Genomic DNA, 21971 nt, shown 5'->3' with positions numbered 1-21971 from the left:
AACAAATGGCAAAAAGCTAAAGTTAAAAATCTAGAGTTTGGAATTTCAAAAATACAATGCTAAAGAAAAGAAGAAAAAAAAAGGTCAAAAAATTATAAAAAATGTATATATGAAGTTTGCTTTAAAAAAATAGGGTTTTTTTTTTTTTTTTGCAAAGTAATAGGTTATAAAAGTGAAAATTAAGGAATAATAGAGGACTTAAAATTTTTTTTTTTAATTAAAAGAAAAAAAAAGAATGATCGTAAAAATAGTAAAAATATATCTAGGACTTTCTCTGGTTTTGTTGTGAGTATTGTGGGTTCAGTTCATTTTTGGCTAGTTCCTTGGTCTGACATATTTCTCAAGATTTATAGGCCCCTTCCTATGTATTAGGTACTAACCACAGGGTTTTAATCTATTGCCTATAGCTTCCAAGGTGGTTCCCTCTGTTGTAGCTTCTTCTGTTTGCTGGTCTCTTCAGTGTCTGGTTTCCGCCCTGACACAAATGGGATGGTGGTGGACACTTTTTTTTTTTTTTTTTTTTTTAGGCTCACTTTTTCAGTCGTGCTGTGGGGAGGGAGGGACACTGCAAACAAATAACACTGGCATGTGCTCGCAGTGCCTCAGCCTCACTGGGTCTGCCCCCGCTCACGGTGCGTGTAGCCTCCCTGCCCACACTGCTCAGGCTCTAGGTTGCTCTGCCGGGAACCATCCGTGGCTGGCCCTGGGCTGCCTGCACCTCCCAGGTCCAAGCCGCTCAGGTTCAGGCACTCGGGTGGTCCTCAGAGGCGCAGACACCGTTGGACCTGCGTTTTGTGTCCTTCCCAGGTCCGAGCAGCTCAGGTTGTTTGGTGAGCGCAATTGCTGCAACTTATCTTCTCCCGGCGGCTTGGTTGTCTAGGTGTACAACCCGCACATCTTCTCAGGCAGATGTTGACCGTCCAGACCCCCAAGAAGTTTTAGTTAGCAAAGATGCCTGCTTACATTTTTATAGATAATGTCTCTCTGGGGCTGCGATTACCCCCTTCTGGCTCTGGCTGCCTGTCACTGGAGGGGGATGGTCTGCAGCCAGCTATCTCTGTTCAGTCCTTTGTTCTGTGCGCAGGCCCAGCGGTATCTTAGGTTAGTGCTGGCTTTTCGCGTGGTAGATATCCCACAGTCTGGTTTGCTAGCCCAAATTATTTCACTCAGATAGCGCTCAGGGTATTCAGGCCAGATCCTTACTCTAAGCGATGCAGCCCGTACCACGCCTCCCTGCCCAGCCCCTGCTTGCTAGTGGCATGTGCAGGTGTTTGCGCTGCTTCTCTGCTGGGGGACTTACCGTAGGGCTCACAATCTGCGGGTTTTAATTGTTTATTTATTTTTCCTCCCTGTTATGTTGCCCTCTGTGCTTCCAAGGCTCAGCACAGATTTGGCAGAGAGAAGGTTTCCTGGTGTTTGGAAACTTCTCTCTTTTTAAGACTCCCTTCCCGGGATGGAACTCCATCCCTCCCTCTTTTGTCTCTTTTTTTGTCTTTTATATTTTTTCCTACCTCCTTTCAAAGACTTGGGCTGCTTCTCTGGGTGCCTGATGTCCTCTGCTCGCATTCAGAAGTTGTTTTGTGGAATTTATTTGGCGTTTAAATGTTCTTTTGATGAATTTGTGGGGGAGAAAGGGTTCTCCCCATCCTACTCCTCCGCCATCTTAGCTCCTCCTCCCAATAACTTATTTATTTAACCATAGTTGCTGCATGCAGGATTTTTTTTTTTTTTAAGTTGTGACATGCAGGATCTTTAGTTGCAGCATGTGAACTCTTTAGTTGCTGCAGCATGTGAGATCTAGTTCCCTGACCAGGGATCAAACCCAAGCCCCTTGCTTTGGGAGTATGGAGTCTTAGCCACTGGACCACCTCACTTGCCCATTCATAATGTGACTCAATCAATCTAATTGCTTCCAAATAATCAGATAAACAATTCTAAACTTCTCAGCTAGGGTAGGAGTGGATGAGTATAAATTTGGGGAAAAAGTGGCAGAGTCAGATCTATCCTAGAAAAATATAAATAAGCCCCTTTATTTAAAATCTTCTTTAAAAATGTAAGATCGGTCTGAATTTTCTCAAAAAAAAATTTTTTTTTTTTTGGAACTACAGGTCAGGTTCTTTCTTGATCTGAATTCCTTCCAAACAACCTACACAGAATGTTATTTTAGAATTGGCCTGGCATGTATTACATAGCAATTTGTCTTTAAAATGTATATATTCCAGTAATTTCAGATTCTCTGGGATTTTACTCTATGGATTTGGATGCATAATCAGGCTTTAGTTAGATTTATGATGTTTTACAGATTTTTTAGATGTTTATAGATGTTTACAAGGCTATGGTTTTTCCAGTGGTCATGTATGGATGTGAGAGTTGGACTGTGAAGAAAGCTGAGTGCCAAAGAATTTATGCTTTTGAACTGTGGTGTTGGAGAAGACTCTTGAGAGTCCCTTGAACTGCAAGGAGATCCAATTAGTCCATTCTAAAGGAAATCAGTGCTGGGTGTTCTTTGGAAGGAATGATGTTAAAGCTGAAACTCCAGTACTTTGGCCACTTCATCCGAAGAGTTGACTCATTGAAAAAAACTGATGTTAGGAGGGATTGGGGGCAAGAGGAGAAGGGGACGACAGAGTATGAGACGGCTGGATGGCATCACTGACTCGATGGACGTGAGTCTGAGTGAACTCCGGGAGTTGGTGATGGACAGGGAAGCCTGGCGTGCTGCGATTTATGGGGTCGCAAAGAGTCGGACACGACTGAGCGACTGAACTGAACTGATGATGTTTTATAGATTATAAATTAAGATTATATCACCTAAGAGAACATCCTGATAATTTTAACATTTTCTCTAATAATGATAAACTGACTATAATATGGATGCTCCTTCTTGTGACTATTTGAATAATAACATTATTATTTCTGTCATTCCTATGGGCTTCTTTATTTCTATATCACAACTACTGACTAGACCCTCAGGGACAAAACACATTAGATGCAGGTCAATGATTTCTGTCTATGATGTACTAGGAAATGGGTTTTCCCACTACTATATAATAAAATGTTAGTTATATTGCCTCTCTAAGAAGAATTAATTGTTTTCTTACTCCCAAGCCATTGGCAATATATTATTGAGTTCACAACATAGAAGGACATTAAATTGCCTGAGAAATATCTTATGGGCAGGACATATAAGCAAGTCTCTGCAATATGTACTCCAAAAAACATAACAAGGATCATAGTAAAAATAAATAAATAAATAAACTGGCTTAGAGAATACCTAAATCAAAAAAAGCAAGCTGTTAATATAAATATTGACATTAAATTTGTTGCCAGTGAATGCTCAAAAGGAAATGAAAAGCATATGATTAGAAACTGGATGAAAGGTAAATCTTGTCATATAGTATCAGAAAGCTTAAAGAAAGTGTGTACTATGACTACATGTAATGAAGGATTTGTAAGTGACAAGCTTGTACATCTAGCTGAGATTTCCAAAGCTTCAAGATACTGACTGATTTCTTTTGCTGTTTATAGTAAAATGTGACAGTAGAGACATTAAAGTGATGAAAGAAGTGTTAAACAAAAAGTAACCTGGACTTGATGACTTGTGAAATTCAGTCTGTCCAGATTGCTAAGGAAACTAGTATTAAGAGATTGACTGTAAAACAAAACAAAAATGCTCTGAAGAAAAAGCCAAGTGTGTGGCTATCAAATTTTTTGCTAATACTTCAGAAAGATCAAAGATCAGAGTATTCAGTCACACAAAAGACTCTTTGGAGACACTGAAGGTGTGAATCATTCAAACCAGAGGGAGTGGTGGAAGTTACACTTTATCCCCATTTCCTCCTCCTTTGAAGCACAGTGTCTATAGTGTTATGCTAGATCTGAAATCATTATATTTGGGGAGCAGATAACTTGTTCCTTAGACTCAAAGGGATTATGCTCTAAAATGGATCATATTCAGAGCTTCTCCCATACCTGACTGAGATGATATAAAGGGTGAGATTTAGGATTTTGAGATCATACTGTAATGTGTTGAGACTTTTACAAACTAAAGGATGAGGTGTATATATTTTACATATGTGATGAATATGAAACTCTGGGGCCCAGAGGATAGACTGTGGTTAGCAGAATAATGACCAACAAAGACATCTAACCCCTAATCCCCAGACTGTGAAAATGCCAACACACATGGTGAATTTTAGTGAACTTTGTAGATGCTATTATAATTAAAAACTTTGAGATGAAGAGAATAGCTTGCATTATCCAGGTCTAGCCAATCTAGTCATATCCAAATTTTCTTAAAGGCAGAAAACTTTATCTAGGTTCAGAGAACCAGAAACATAGCAAGATGAGAAGAAATGAATCTGCTGATGCTGAGTTTGGAATGGAGGAAGGGGTTGGAAAGCAGGAACTACGGGAGAAATGCACCAGGGAATGCAGGCAGCCTCCTGAATCTGAGAAAGAAAAAGAAACAGATTCTTCCCCTAAGCCTCCAGAAAGACATGCTTAGCTGTGCCAGCACCTGGAGTTTAGTCCATCAGAATTCTGATCTAAGAAGTAAATTTGTAAAGTTTAAAGCTCTGAGTGCGTAGTAAGTTGTTACACCAGTAATTTTAAAAAAAGAACTAGTAAACTAATACAAAGTTAAATTCTATGATTCTGTCTTTCCCATCGTGGAAGGAAAATATTTCTTTATATTAACAGTTTCTATAGAGACATGGTGATAAGAAACAGAACACCTTATAACCCAATACTCATTTTGTAAATGGATCACTGGAATGATCTTCTTGTTATAGCTCATAGACACAAATACTGAAAGCTAAAATAAAATCAATCTGAGAAATAATAATTCAACAAGAAATCATTTGATTTGCAACCCAAACACTGACTCCAAGCAGGGTTTTATCCCTGGGTCAGGAAGATTCCCTGGAGGAGGGAATGGCAAGCCACTCCAGTACTCTTGTCTGGAGAATTCCATAGACAGAGGAGCCTGGTGGGCCACAGTCCATGGGGTCACAGAGAGTTGGACATGGCTGAGTAACTAGCACTTTAAATTTCACGTTCTTTCAAGTGCTAATTACCTCTCCTCTGGAAATTTTAAGACTTTCCAGATTAGCCAGCCCCCTTTTTGTAGGGTTCTTTCATCTCATATCTACATTCTCACAACCTGCCATAAGAAATTTTCAGAAATGAAATAAGGAAATATCTCGCCAGGACTTGAAACTTTCCAAGGCTCCTCACAGCTTACAGAGCAAATATTTATATAACCACAGTAAATTTCTTCTCATACTCTGAGGAAAATGTGTTCCTTCAGGCTTTCATGATTTTTCACATTGCTCTCTAAACCTAGATTCCCCGTACATACCTTTTATACTTGACAAAACAATAGTCAGTACTCTCTGCACCAACACCACTTTGTGAATATCACTTCTTTATTCTCCCAGGGAGATTTGTTCTGTGTTCTAAAGAGACTTACAAGAGGCTTCATAACCAAAATTGTCATGACTAAAAGTAATGCCTCCATCATGGACACGGAGATCCATTTCCCTTTCCTTTTCTAGATTTTCAAATCTATATTTTTCCTTTATCTCTTTTCTCAGTGTCCAAGATATCAAAGCTTATATCATTCGCAGAATGAATGTTTTGCTTAGAACCTATATCCAAATCCTTCTTAAGAGAGATTCTCATCTAATTTCAGGTCAATAGATTATTTACATTACATGCATCTTCCCCTTCCTGCTTCTAATTTGATAGGAATTTCTGGTAAGATTTTTTTAATATCGTATATCTCAATTACAAAAGTAAGATACAAAATGAAGTTCAGAAGAAGGTACTTAGGGAAGAAATTCTTTCGAAGAGTAAGTTTTGAGGAAGTGCTGAAGAAGTTAGAGGAATAGAAGGAAGGACACAAATGTTCAGAAAAGGAAATGATCATAATTCAGAAGCAATATTCTCAAAGGAAAGTGACTAAAGCTATACTAAACTGACTGAAGTTATACTCAAAGGATGCTCATGTTCATATAAAGGGGAAAAAAGGAAGGAATAACTTCACTCAAAAGAACAAAAGTGAGCTAAATGAAATGGAGCTAATAAAATAGATGTAAAAATATGCAGAAAGAAATGCTTGGAATGCTCAAATAAATCAGAATGTATCTGTGTTGACACATGCTGCTTTCTTATCTGCAAATTTCCTACATCCTAGGTAATTTCCTCTTATCCTAGAGCCAGAGCATTTACAGTGATTCTGGGATTTATTGTACACAGAAGCACAAAATCATGTATGCTTTTAAATATTTGCTTTCCAAAGCCTCTGAACTGGAGATTAGCTTGCAGAGAAATTGCTAAGGCAGACTCTTGGAAAGAATCTTTAGCTCATAGTCATTGTGACCTTTCCAAGTGGCAGTTATATTTTAACTACTTAATTGATTCTGTCCTGGATATAAAGGAGAGCTACCTCTGAAGTTAAGGAAGCTTATGAAGAAGGTTTGGATTTTATGAAGATGTCTAAGAGATGGGCTTTTCTTGTGCTTTCTTTTTATTTCAGCTGTGACTTCTGTGAAAAGGTTCTGGTATAGCCAATGGAATAGAGTGACTGGATCAATTTAAAACAATTTTGGATGAACTTGCTCAGAGGGATCATGAAGTGACTGTGCTAGCATCTTCAGCTTCCATCCTGGTGAATCCCAGTAAACCATCTACCCTTAAATTTGTGTCTTATCCTACATCCTTCACTAAGAATGAGCCTGATTTGTGTTTCATGAAATAGATCAAGATATGGGCATATGAATTACTAGAGAGTACATTGTGGGTATATGATTTAAAGATGCAAAAACCATATCACAAATATTCTGATACTGTTCAAAAGCTCTGTGCAGATGCAGTTTTAAACAAAAAAACTTATGAAAAATCTGAGAGAGTCCAGATGTGATGTTATTCTTAGAGATGCAATTTCTCCTTGTGCCGTGCTGCTGGCTAAACTACCTACCCTACCTTTGGTCCACAGTCTTCGATTTACCACTGGCAATACATATGAAAAACTCTGTGGAGGGCTTATATGACCTCCTTCCTACATACCTATTATCATAGTTTAAATAAGTGACAAAATGATATTTATGGAGAGAGTGGCAAATATAGTTTATGATCTATATTTTGACTCTTCACTTGAGACTTTTAACAAGAAGAAGTGGGATAAATTTTACAGTGAAGTATTAAGTAAGCCTGGTTTATTACATTTTCCCTCCAGTAGATGAAAAGAAATCTTATCTTCTTTGTGTGGGTTAGGGTGGTATAATTTGTATTTTCTTATGTTTAGTGTCAAAATGGAAATATAACAACTTCTTAGTCAAAAGGTATCAACTATTCAGGAGAATGTGCAAAGTAGTCTAGAACTCTGTGACATTGGAAATGTTCCTCTATTTGACAGTAATAGTCCCATATGTTAATATTCTTGAGGCTTATTTATTTTGAAAGCTATGTATGCATTGCACTTTTCATAAATTATAATGTCTTTTATTTATTGCTGTAAAAGCAACTATCCTAAAACTCACAGTTTAAAAGAGAAACCATGCGGTTTGCTCATGACCCTATGAATCAGAAATTTGGGCTGGGCTTAGGAAAATGTCTCTTCAATGGGTTTTGCCTGGGCTTAATCTTTATGCTACTGTTAGTTACCAGGCTTGGCAGAGGTGGAACAGTCCAAGAAAGTGTCACTCACATGGCTGGGGTTTGGCAAATTAGCAGGATACTTTGATTGTTTCCTCCAGGTGACCTGTCCAACAGAAAACCCTGGACCTTTTTAGATGGTAGCAGAATTCTAGAATAGGTTGTATGAAAGTTTTAGGTCTAGACTTGAAAGTCACACAAAATGACTTCTGCTACCTTCTATTAGTAAAACAGGTCAGGAGGCAAACCCAAATTCAAAGGGTGAAGAAATTGCCTCCACCTCTTAATAGGAAGAGTTACAAAGAGTAATAGCCATTTTAAATATGCTATAGTAAGAAACTTCGTTAAATATCTTTAAAATCAAATGAAGGTTAGCCATGAGGAAATATCTTTTTAAACCTGGATCAGTAAAATATACATATATATATATATATATATATATATATGTATATACACACACACAAAGCAATCTGATATTTTGTATAAACTTTGTGTTTATTTGTCTTTAAAATTAAACATTTATTTTTAATATAAATTTATTTTAATTGGAGGTTAATTACTTTACAATATTGTACTGGTTTTGCCATACATCAACATGAATCCACCACATTTCTATGTCAAAAAGAGTCGGACACAACTGAGCGACTGAACTGAACTGAACAGATGTTCCTTTTAGCTTTCAGAATCAAAGTTCCTGACATCTCACTCTAGATTCAAATCTTCTATTATTTTAATCTCTCTAACATCTCCATCATCTAGTCTCTCTATTAAGAAGAAAAATTGTGTAGTTGTGGATGAGTTTCTTCGAGAGTTATCTAGTATTATTCCTTCTCTCTCAACGGATTAAATGTCATTTATTAAGTAAACTTCTAGTCTTTCCCATTTAATGCTTTCCTCTATTCCTTGGGATAGATCACTTAATAAGGCTTTCTTATCCCTCCTTGCTCTTCTTTGGAACTCAGCATTCAGATGGATATATCTTGCCTTTTTTCATTTGCCTTTAGCTTCTATTCTTTTCTCAGCTATTTGTAAGGCCTCCTCAGACAACCATTTTGCCTTTTTGCATTTCTTTTTGGGAGATGGTTTTGATCTCAGCCTCCTGTACAATGTTATGAACCTCTGTCCATGGTTCTTCAAGCACTTTGTCTATCAGATCTAATCCCTTGAATCTATTTGTCACTACCACTGTATAATTGTAAGGGATTTGATTTAGGTCACACCTGAATGGTCTAGTGTTTTCCCCTATTTTCTTCAATTTAAGGCTGAATTTGGCAATAAGGAGTTAATAATGTGAGCCACAGTCATCTCCCAATCCTGTCTTTGCTGACTGTATAGAGTGCCTCCAACTTTGGCTGCAAAAAAAATATAATCAATCTGTTTCAGTATTGACCATCTGATGATGTCCATATGTAGAATCTTCTCTTGTGTTGTTGGAAGAGGGTATTTACTATGACCAGTGTGTTCTCTGGCAAAACTCTGTTAGTCTTTGCCCTGCTTCATTTTGTACTCCAAGGTCAAACTTGCCTGTTACTCCAGGTATCTCTTGACTTCCTACTTTTTCATTCCAGCTCCCTATAATGAAATGGACATCTTTTTTGGTGTTACTTCTAGAAGGTCTAGTGGGTCTTCATAGAACCATTCAAACTCAGCTTCTTTGGCATTAGTGGTTGGGGCTATTCTTGGATTACTGTGATATTGAATGGTTTGCTTTGGAAACAAAGAGATCATTCTGTCGTTTTTGAGATTGCATCCAAGTACTGCATTTCGGACTCTTTCGTTGACTATGAGGGCTTTTCCATTTCTTCTAAGGGATTCTTGCCCACAATAGATATAATGTTCACCTAATGAATTAAATTCACTCATTCTGGTCCACTTTAGTACATTGATTCTTAAAATTTCAATGATCACTCTTGCTACCACCTGTTTGACCACTTCCAATTTACCTTGACTCATGGACCTAACATTCCAGGTTCCTAGGCAATATTCTTTACAGCATCAGACTTTACTTCCATCAGCAGTCACATCCACAACTGGGTTTTGTTTTCACTTTGGCTCAGGCTCTTCATTCTTTCTGGAGTTATTTTTCCACTCCACTTTATCCATTAGCATATTGGGCACCTACCAACCTAGGGAGTTCACTTTTCAGTGTCATATGTTTTTGCCTTTTCATGCTGTTTCTGAGGTTCTCAAGGCAAAAATACTGGTTTGCCATTTCCTTTTTCAGACTTTATTTTCATGGGCTCCAAAATCATTGAAAATGGTGACTGCTCCATGAAATTAAAAAACACATGCTCCTTGGAAGACAAGCTATTACAAACCTAGACAGCATATTAAAATAAGCCTAGACATATTAAAAAGCAGAGACATTACTGTGCTGACAAAGGTCAGTGTAGTCAAAACTATGATTTTTCCATTAGTCGTGTACGGATGTGAGAGTTGGAGCACAATGAAGGTTGAGCACCAAAGAATTGATGCTCTTGAACTGTGGTGCTGGAGAGACTCTTGAGAGTCCCTTGAACTGCAAAGAGATCGAACTAGTCAATCCTAAAGAAAATCAGTCCTGAATATTTATTGGAAGAACTGATGCTGAAATTGAAGCTCCAGTACTTTGACCACCTAATATGAAGAACTGACTCATTGGAAAAAAACCCTAATGCTAGAAAAGATTGAAGGTAGGAGGAGAAGGGGATGACAGAGGATGAGATAGATGACTGGATGGAATCACCAAATCTTGGAGATGAGGTAGCGGAATCTCTGGGAGTTGGTGATGGACAGGGAAGAAACCTGGCATGCTGCAGTCCATGGGATTGCAAAGAGTCAGTTAGGATTGAGTGACTGAATTGACTATGGAAATCTAAAACATCAGGGATTAATATTAGAATATAAAAAAACATCGGGGGTTAATATTTGATTATCGATGTTTGCTTTCTGATTCTATAGCACCTGCAGTTTGAAAAATTAAGCAAAGGGTGACAGTCCAATAGATTTTTCATATCTGACTTCTAATCTTGATTCTGTGAGTGTATCCATTCAACAACAAATATTTATTGAGCTTCCTCTTCATTGCTGTTGTTTACTAATTTGGGGAGCAGAAGGAAATTAGTAAATATCTTTTGAGAATTTACTCTCTTCCAGGAAATCTAAGACCATCATATTTATTAATTCATAGGATAGAGGCATAGAGATCTTATTCATATGCAATATTATTCTCATTTTATACATATAGAAACTTAAGTAAGGTAACCTATTCAAGTTTTCATGGGGAGGAAGTGACAGAGATGGGATTAAAACATAGCAGTCTGGCCCCAGAGTAATCACTTTGCATATTGCATTATATGAAAGAAAAATAGGAGACTCTAATTTCAAAACTCCATCTATGATTTGGAGAAATATTATGGTAAGCATCAAGTGTGCTACAAAATAGAGAAGATTAGTTTCTCTTCATTGTGGTGGTCTTCATAAAAGACGTTCTCCATATCACTAAACTAACCAAACTTCTCTTTGCCAAGAGAGATGTTCCCTCACTACCTTTTACTCAAATATATATATATATATATATATATATATATATATATATATATATTTGTGTTTGGAAATTACTGTAAAAATTTTGGAAACCGTCCTTGGCAGAAATTCTTTATTGCTCTCAATGGCTAAGAAGATTTACAAGCATAATTTAAGATTACATATATATTGTATATGCAATATTTAAGATTAAGATTACATATATATTGAATGGGGAGGCCTTACAAATAGCTGTGAAAGGAAGAGAAGTGAAAAGCAAAGGAGAAAAGGAAAGATATAAGCATCTGAATGCAGAGTTCAAAAGAATAGCAAGAAGAGATAAGAAAGCCTTCCTTAGCGATCAATGCAAAGAAATAGAGGAAAACAATAAAGTGAGAAAGTCTAGAGATCTCTTGAAGAAAATTAGAGATACAAAGGGTACATTTCATGCAAAGATGGGCTCGATAAAGGACAGAAATGGTATGGACCTAACAGAAGCAGAAGATATTAAGAACAGGTGGCAAGAATACACAGAAGAACTGTACAAAAAAGATCTTCATGACCCAGATAATCACGATGGTGTGATCACTCACCTAGAGCCAGATATCCTGGAATGTGAAGTCATGTGGGCCTTAGAAAGTATCACTATGAACAAAGCTAGTGGAGGTGATGGAATTCCAGTTGAGCTATTCCAAATCCTGAAAGATGATGCTGTGAAAGTGCTGCACTCAATATGCCAGCAAATTTGGAAAACTCAGCAGTGGCCACAAGACTGGAAAAGGTCAGTTTTCATTCCAATCCCAAAGAAAGGCAATGCCAAAGAATGCTCAAACTACCACACAATTGCACTCATCTCACACACTAGTAAAGTAATGCTCAAATTCTCCAAGCCAGGCTTCAGCAATACCTGAACTGTGAACTTCCAGATGTTCAAGCTGGTTTTAGAAAAGGCAGAAGAACCAGAGACCAAATTGCCAACATCCACTGGATCATAGAAAAAGCGAGAGAGTTCCAGAAAAACACCTATTTCTGCTTTATTGACTATGCCAAAGCCTTTGACTGTGTGGATCACAATAAACTGTGGAAAAGTCTGAAAGAGATGGGAATACCAGACCACCTGACTTGCCTCTTGAGAAACCTGTATGCAGGTCAGGAAGCAATAGTTAGAATGGGACATGGAACAACAGACTGGTTCCAAATAGGAAAAACAGTATGTCAAGGCTGTATATTGTCACTCTGTTTATTTAACTTATATGAAGAGTACATCATGAGAAACGCTGGGCTGGAAGAAGCACAAGCTGGAATCAAGATTGCTGGGAGAAATATCAAGAACCTCAGATATGCAGATGACACCACCCTTATGGCAGAAAGTGAAGAGGAACTAAAAAGCCTCTTGATGAAGGTGAAAGAGGAGAGTGAAAAAGTTGGCTTAAAGCTCAACTTTCATGAAACGAAGATCATGGCATCCAGTCCCATCATTTCATGGGAAATAGATGAGGAAACAGTGGAAACAGTGTCAGACTTTATTTTTCTGGGCTCCAAAATCACTGCAGATGGTGACTGCAGCCATGAAATTAAAAGACGCTTATTCCTTGGAAGAAAAGTTATGACCAACCTAGATAGCATATTCAAAAGCAGAGACATTACTTTGCCAACAAAGGTCCGTCTAGTCAAGGCTATGGTTTTTCCAGTGGTCATGTATGGATGTGAGAGTTGGACTATGAAGAAAGCTGAGTGCCGAAGAATTGATGCTTTTGAACTGTGGTGTTGGAGAAGACTCTTGAGAGTCCCTTGGACTGCAAGGAGATCCAACCAGTCCATTCTGAAGGAGATCAGCCCTGGGATTTCTTTGGAAGGAATGATGCTAAAGCTGAGACTTCAGCACTTTGGCCACCTCATGTGAAGAGTTGACTCATTGGCAAAGACTCTGGTGCTGGTAGGGATTGGGGGCAGGAGGAGAAGGGGATGGCAGAGGATGAGATGGCTGGATGGCATCACTGACTCGATGGACGTGAGTCTGAGCGAACTCCGGGAGTTGGTGATGGACAGGGAGGCCTGGCCTGCTGCAATTCATGGGGTCTCAAAGAGTCGGACACGACTGAGCTACTGAACTGAACTGATAGGAGGTAGAGGCTTGAAGAACAGAACCAAGGCCAAAGTCTAGGAACAAATCTGCTAAAAATTAATCAAGAATCACAGGTCATAGAATATAAACTCTTAGACGAGGTTCCATAGCAGGGTCATGCGAGTTAATGTGAAGTGATAAAGGGCATCACATGCCAAACAGTCAGTGTAGAAAGCTGGTTGGTGAATGAAGTGGGAGGATGATTAGGCCTATCTAAAATAAAAGACTAAGCAAATAATCCAAAGACCAATGTTTCTAAAATAAATAATTCAGAGATTAAAGTTTCTAAGATAAATGTTAATCAGGAATCATAGGTCATAGAAAAGCAGCTTGTAAGTGAGGTAACATAATAAGCACATGCACAGCAAAGTGAAGGAAGACATGGCAAAAAATAGCAAAAAGTCACAATAGGATGCTGGGCTGTGAATGGAGTGTATGTGTGAATATATACTAAGCAAATAATCCAAAGCCATAAAAAAGCTTAGAGAAATTTTAGGTAAGTACGGGGACAGAAGTGCAAGTGACTGGTGCAAATAGACTTTTGCAACCAAGGCAGGTTTTCTAGCCTGGCTTTCCAGAATTTTTATGTCATTCTTTGAACAAGGAGCCTTCACAGCATTGCTGATTTATTCTAAGAATAGAAATTAACAAAGGAGATCCTTTAACCAAGTTATAAATACTAAAAAGGAATATTTTTATCAGTCTTTAGCAGGTGAATCTCCCTTATCACTCATTCTGATGTGCTTTTTAATATTTATTTTTAGTTTTTCCAATATTTATAATTTTTCTGGAGACCAAAGACACAAACTTAGACAGAGGAACACACTTGACAGACTGAATCATAAGATAGTTCCTTAGCTGCCCATCCTTTTTTCCTTTTTAGGGAGTTATCAAGTAGCCTTCCATTGCCATTAGATTGTAGTAATCTATACAGTCAGAATGTTTCAAAACTTTTAGGACAGGAAAAATAAATAACATAAAGATGGATGTGAAAGCCATCATTTCATTTAGTGCATCTCGATCATCATACACTTTCTTGATCACAGATGGTTCAAGAATTTAGTGCCACAATAAGTTTCTTCTTCAAAACATACAGAAAAGGTTGAGACTGTAGCTATAGGAGGGGAGGCTATTGATTCCTGGTGAGATCTGCATCATTAAGGAGGCTTCTTAAACCACTGTAGGGTCTCTTCTTACCTTTATCTATCCTCTGAAAAGTTCTCATGAGTAATCAGGATCCTCTGGTGGCTGGCTAGGTGACCTGAAGACCAGATTGAAACAAGTGTGAGAAGTGCAAATTCTTCATGCTGTTGGTCCATATTTAATGTGGAAAGTCATTAACAATCTTTAGAAAACAGTATCTATGTGACTGAGATCAAGTTGGTGAAGTAGAAAGACCCTAGACTTATCTCCTCCCATGGACACACTAAAATACAACTACTCACAAAGCAATTATCTTTGAGAACAACCTGAAGACTAGCAGAAAAGACTTTCCACAACTACAGATATAAAGAAGGCACCACCACAAGACAAGTAGGAGGAGCAGAGATACAGTCTAACTGGGACCCATAACCTGAAGTTGGTCACCTACAAACAGAAGGAATATCAGAACCATAGAGGTCCTCCTCCAGGAGACAGGGGTTTCAGCCCCCACATCAAGCTCCCTATTTTCATAAGATATACCCCAGAATATCTGGCTTTGAAAACCAGAGGGGCTTACATTCAAGAAAACAGGAGACTGTAAACAAAGACTGTTCTCAAAGGGTGTACACAAAATCTCACTTAGTTTGAGTGCCAGTGAAATCAGTAGTTTGAAAGACACCTGGGCAAGAACCACTTGCTGATCTTGGAGCATCTCCTGGGGAGGCATTGTGCAGCTGGGACTACACCTGGGGATATGGCTCTGGTGGTAGCCATTTTTGGAATCTCATTCCATAATTCTGACACCAACCCTGGCAAGCACCATTTTAGAATCCTCCCTCTAACCTATTAGCACCAGAAGCTTCCCTTGCCAATGGGTTCATAGCAATCACACAATGCTGGGTTCTCCCTGGAAGATGGGATCCTCAGTTAGTTTAAAAATGTTTAAAAGGTCAGAACATTAGGTAAAAATGCACAAATATCATGAAAGTGATACAAATCTAATGCTATACAGTGATAAACAAGATCATTTAGATTGCAATATTCGTCACATATGTAAATAATTACAGAGGGAAATTGACTTAGAATTAAAATCTATTAGTGAACAGGAGGAGAAGGGGACGACAGAGGATGAGATGTCTGGATGGCATCACTGACTCGATGGACATGAGTCTGAGTGAATTCCGGGAGTTGGTGATGAACAGGGAGGCCTGGCGTGCTGTGATTCTTGGGGTCGCAAAGAGTCAGACACGACTGAGTGACTGAACTGAACTGAACTGAACTGAGTGAACTTGTAACATGTGATACAAGAGTTAATCTTTAATAGTTACATGAACCTAGAAAGATTCAAAGGTGCCAAGGGAAGAAGATATTATGAGCTATGTAAGTTTCTCACTTACATGTGTTTTTCCCTCTCTTTTTTCTCTACATATGTTTGTTCAAATTGTAAAATGCTGGCATTATTTGTTCATCTTGGCCAATACAGAACTGAAACTTTATTGGTCTCTCTTCTAAGAAAAAATGGATATATATTCACAAGTTACCATATATTCCTTTACCTATTTTCTTTTTCAGGAAGATGCACTACATTGTATGAATTGATGGGTAAAACTGATTTTGGTTGATAATAAGCTATTGGGATTTTGAATTTCCCCAATCAGTCTTACCAAATTTTGATTTTGTTGGAAGACTCCACTGAAAACCTGCCAAACCCCTGCATAAGGTAAAATTTTGATCCTGAAGAGAGTTTTTTCCATTCCCAGCCCAAATACTGTCTTATGGAAATGACATGCTGCTGCTGCTGCTGCTAAGTCGCTTCAGTTGTGTCCGACTCTGTGCGACCCCATAGATGGCAGCCCATCAGGCTCCTCCTCCCATGGGATTTTCCAGGCAAGAGTACTGGAATGGGGTGCCATTGCCTTCTCCAGGAAATGACATGGACACTATATAAAATGTCTTCACACCATTCTTTCATTTACTGTGTGTTTCATGTTTCACTATTACTGAATATTCTGGGATATATAAGTCATAAAAAGTATGAGAGAAGTGCAAGATTATATGGATATAGCCACTATGAAAAAGTCTTCCAACACATGAGAAATGATATTTTTTCAACAAATGTGTATTCTTTGTCTGCCAAATGCCAAATTCTATACTCTTACAGAAGAAGGAGGGGTAGAAGAGAGAGACACAATGGTAGTCCTTGGGGATCTTATAGACTGGTCAACCAGAAAAATATGAATGTTAAACAATTACTTATAATAAAGTACAAATTAAAAGATACATAAGATTGAGGTGATGTGGGAGTGATCTCTCATATTTTATTAAAGTAAATTGCAATGGAATATCTAAAAGAATCAGAGTATGATAATGCCATATTAAAATTGGAAATATATGAGAGTATTCAAAGACTATGGAACTGAGTGACTGAATTGATGGAATCGGGTGCTTTAATATATGGTACTATGGTACTATGCTAGGTAATAAATATATAAAAACAAGATTCTGCCATAGTACCTTTCCTATAAAATATGGATGCATGAGAATAAAGGAAGAAACGTTTGGTCTACTTTATAGGCCATAACTACTGAGAATAAAAATAATCTACCAGATACATAAAGCCCTTGGGCTTCCCAGGTGGCGCTAGTGGTAAAGAACCTCAGGTTTAATCCCTGGGTCGTGAAGATCTGCTGCAGAAGAGCATGGCAACTCACTCTAGTATTTTTGCCTGGAGAATCCTATGAGCAGAGGAATCTAGCAGATTACAGTCCGTAGTGTCGCAAAGAATCAGACACAATTAGAATGACTTAGATCACATGTCCCAGGGACAGGGGAGCCTGATAGGCTGCCGTCTATGGGGCCGCACAGAGTTGGACATGACTGAAGTGACTTAGCAGCAGATCACATGTACATGAAGCTCTTACACAGTGCCAGAAACATAGTGATTCATAACTATTGGCTACCATGACTTAATTTTTTTAGTGAACTTTTGGCCAAAGAAATTTGCCTCAGAAATCAAAAACAGAAGAAAATATTAAAATAGTATTTGAAGTTTTAAGCAGTCTCACCAGTATCTACACTGGAGGGATTCCTTCTGATGTGTGTGTGTGTGTGTGTGTGTACTGTTAAACTCATGGTATTTTTTCCAAAACCTTTGTGAATGCACTTCAGTATTTTTTCCTGATCTTATCTGAGGTGAAAGAACTTCACAACTCAAAACAGACCAGAAATCATTGCATTCTGATAATACAATTCATGAAAATAAGTCTCTCTAAGGAATTGGTGCTAGTGGTAAAGTACTGGCCTGCCAATGCAGGAGATGTAAGAGTCGCAGATTGGATCCCTGGATTGGGAAGATCCCCTGGAGGAGGGCATGATAAACAATTCCAGTATTCTTGCCTGGAGAATCCCATGGACAGAGAAACTGGGCAGACTATAGTCCATGGGTGTGCAAAGAGTTGGAATCTAGTGAAGTTACTTAGCACTCATGACACAATGCCTAATTTCATAGGTATAGTTCTATTTCAATCATGTAAACTTCCTGATTTCTTTAATACCACAGTTGGTAAAGAATCTGCCTACAATGCAGGAGACCTGGGTTTTATGCCAGGGTAGGGAAGATCCCCTGGAGAAGGAAATGGAAATTCATCCCAGTATTCTTGCCTGGAGAACTCCATGGACAGAAGAGCTGGGCAATCTACAGTACATGGGGTCAAAAAGAATCAGACATGACTGAGAGACTAACTTTCAACTTTCACTTTTTAAGCTGCCTGATCTCACACCAGGTTTGGAAACAAATATAGTAAGGTAAATACCAAGGAAGAAGTTTCTGGTTTAGTATTAACCTACACAATGTTGTTGCTGTTCAGTTGCACAGTCATGTCCAACTCTTTTCGACCCCATCAACTGCAGCATGCCAGGATTCCTTGTCTGCTGGGAGCGAGCTCCGCCCATAGCAAAGATCATGAGGAAGGAGGCTTGGCATACGCAAAGGCAGGATTGAGCCTCAGGAGTCCCCCTGGAAATTCTTGAGCATCTACCCCCCAAACCAGAGTCTGCCTACTTTCTGCTTTGTGCTCTCACCTACACCTCTGACTTTACGGGGGGCTGTGCCCCACTACCTCTCTCCAAAAAAAGAGTTAGCTTACAGCTCCAGTTAATAATCCCTGGGTGTGACAGTGTTTCAACATACAAACTCCTTTGGAAATCCTCTAGCCTGCCTGAATAGGTTTTTCCGGCCACATGTGATTGTTCAGAGCCTCCCAACTGTGAGAGGCAGAGGTCCTAAACCGTCTAAACACAGATTCCTTTGAGTAGTTAAAAGATTGATTAGAAATTGTATTGGTGAAGGATTTTTCACTTGTTGGGCCAATGTTTGCTGCTAAGTCTCCATATCCCTTACCTACTGTGTCCTTGGCAGTGTATTGATTGATATAATGGGTGTATAGAAAAGTAAGTAGTAGCCTCAATGTTTGTAACCTTGGACCCTTGAATTAATTCTTTTTCTTGTTACAGCCCACCACACCTTTGCCCTATAGGAATGCAATTTTATCTAATGCTTTTGGAGGGTGGTGCCTGACTTTAGAATAATACCTTTAGAGAAAAATAAGTTTCTTAAAATGTTAACAGGCCTCCGGGCCAGAAGATGATGCAAATCACCTAAACTTTTGCATATGATAAGTTTGCAGGAAGAAAGCCAGGCTTACTTCATGACTCTACCCCTTCCCCCATTATCCTCTATGCATAACTTAAGGTATAAAAACTACTTTGGAAAATAAAGTGCAGGCCTTGTTCACCGAAGCTTGGTCTCCCCATGTCGTTCTTTCTTTCACCTTCTGGCTGAATTTTTCCTCTGAGGCAGGGAAGCTCGTCAAGCCTACTAATTTTGCCTGGGCTTCTAAGATCTGACCGGGGAGGCCTTAGTGTCTCCTCTCCTTCGGGAGAACTGGAGGACGCCTGCGGCCTTCGTAGGTGACGTAAATTCCCTGCTTTGGAATTTTATTCAGCCTCTTTTCTTCACTGAATTTTCCTACTGAGCTATTTTTATTTCAGCCACTTTCTCCACTGAATTTCCTCACTGAGATATCCTCATTCTATTACTCTTTATATCTTTGATGAATATTTAAATAAATAGGTCGCCGACGCCGTCTCTCCTTCAGATACCCTGGATCAGCCGGGGCTGGACCCCGGCACTTGTCCTTCACCATCTCCTGGAGCTTGCTCAAACTCATGTCCACTGAGGTAGTGATGCCATCAAACCATCTCCTCCTCTGTCGTTACATCTCTTGCCTTCAGTCTTTCTCAGAATCAGGATCTTTTTTTAGCAAGTCAGCTCTTTGTATCAAGTGGCTAAAGTATTGGAGTTTCAGCTTCAGCATCAGTCCATCCAATGAATATTAAGGATTGATTTCCATTAGAATTGATTGGTTGGATCGCCTTACTATCCAAGGAACTCTAAAGAATCTACTCCAGTGCCACAATCCAGTTCAGTCCAGTTCAGCTCAGTCATGTCCAACTCTTTGTGATCCCATGGACTACAGCATGCCAGTCCTCCCTGTCCATCATCAACTCCCTGAAATTGCTCAAACTCATATCCATTGAAATCATGATACGATCCAACCATCTCATCCTCGTCATCCCCTTCTCCTCCTGCCTTCAATCTTGCCCAGCATCAGGGTCTTTTCTAATGAGTCAGTTCTTTGCATCAGGTAGCCAAAGTATTGGAGTTTCAGCTTCAGCATCAGTCTTTCCAATGAATATTAAGGACTGATTTCCTTTAGGATGGACTGGTTGGATCTCCTTGCAGTCCAAGGGACTCTCAAGAGGCTTCTCCAACACCACAGTTCAAAAGCATCAATTCCTCTGTGCTCAGCTTTCTTTCTCATCCATACATGACTACTGGAAAATCCATAGCTTCAGCTAGATGGACCGTTGTTGACAATGTCTCTGCTTTTTAACATGTTGTCTAGCTTGGTCATAGTTTCTGCCAAGAAGAAAGCATCTTTACTATCATAGCTGAAGTCACCATCTTCAGTGATTTTGGAGACCAAGAAAATAAATTCTCTCACTGTTTCCATTGTTTGCCCATCTATTTGCCATGAAGTGATGGGACCAGATAACATGATCTTAGTTTTCTGCATCTTGCATTTTAAGAAAGCATAAAATCTTTGATGTTCAGGCTTCTTTATGGTCCAGCGATAAAGAAAACACAAGCCAGTGTAGGAGCTACAGGAGATGTGGGCTTAATTCCTGAGTCAGGAGATCCACTGAAGTTTTTCAGTAGCTCAGTCATGTCTGACTCTTTGCCACCCCATGGACTGCTGCATGCCTGCCTTCCCTGTACTTCACCATCTCCCAGAGCTTGCTCATACTCATGTCCATTGAGATCGTTATGACATCCAACCATCTTATCCTCTGTCATCCCCTTCTCCTGTCTTCAATCTTTCACAGCATCACGTCTTTTCTAATGAGTCAGTTCTTTGCATCAGTTGGCCAAAATATTGGAGCTTCAGTTTCAGTATCCATCCTTCAAATGAATATTCAGGACTGATTTCCTTTAGGACTGACTGGTTTAATCTCCTTGCTACCCAAGGGACTCTCAAGAGTCTTCTCCAACACCACAGTTCAAAATTTTCACAATAGGATCCACATTTAAAAATGTAGATGAAAGTTTTCTGTAACTTTATGTCATGAACCATAATTAGTTCTAGATAGCTGGATCAGATGTTTTACCCAAGTAGTCACCCTCTCATGGTGTAAAACCCACCAAAAATAAATAGCTTACAGGCAAAATCTGTCACATTCACTGTATATCATAGCATCAATATCCTTAAAATATCTAGGCCAAGATCAGAAATAAAATCAAATTTATACTCAACATTTAAACATCCCATATAAAAATAGTGATAATATATGATATTGCAATTTCATTAGGTTTTGAATAAAAATAGGGTGAAATAAGCTATGGAAATTTTGAAAAGCTATTTCCTTAACAGAGATGAAATTAATGTAGCCTGCCCAATGTTATCAGAGCATGAGCTAGGAAGAAAACAGAAATAACATTTTAAGACAAGAAAAAAATAATTTTAGCAGTCTTTCTCTCTTTCAGACAATTACTATAATATCATGAGAAGTTTAATAGATCAGAGTCTTAGCTGAGGCTTAAATTTAGGGAACTGTGGATATTGGGAATTTGAAACACCAATAAATAAATAATAAATCATGGTTAATAAATTGAGAGTTCTTATTTATTTATATAGAGATGATTTAACTAGAGCGTTTTTTTCTTTTGACAAGCAATTATATGCAACCTCTTACTCTGTTTATATTATCATGAAAAAGTGAAAAGCAAAAGTATTAGTTGCTCAGTTGTGTACAACTCTTTGCCATCCCATGGACTAGAGCCAACCAGGTCCCTCTGTCCATGGAATTCTTCAGGTAAGAATATGGGAGTAGGTTGCCATTCCCTTTTCTAGGGGATCTTCCCTATCCAGGAATTGAACCTGGGTCTGTCTCCTGCCTTGAAGGTAGATTCTTTACCATC

The 21971-nt window shown here is 38.7% G+C and overlaps 1 pseudogene; it reads left to right on the top strand.

The window, feature by feature from the left end:
• Positions 1-6497: 6497 nt before the first annotated feature.
• Positions 6498-21971, top strand: part of LOC781441 (UDP-glucuronosyltransferase 2B17-like) — a 28934-nt pseudogene continuing 13460 nt past the window's right edge.

This window comes from Bos taurus, chromosome 6 (assembly GCF_002263795.3).
Source record: "Bos taurus isolate L1 Dominette 01449 registration number 42190680 breed Hereford chromosome 6, ARS-UCD2.0, whole genome shotgun sequence".
Taxonomy (NCBI): Eukaryota; Metazoa; Chordata; class Mammalia; order Artiodactyla; family Bovidae; genus Bos; species Bos taurus.
This window is presented reverse-complemented; position numbering and strand designations above follow the sequence as displayed.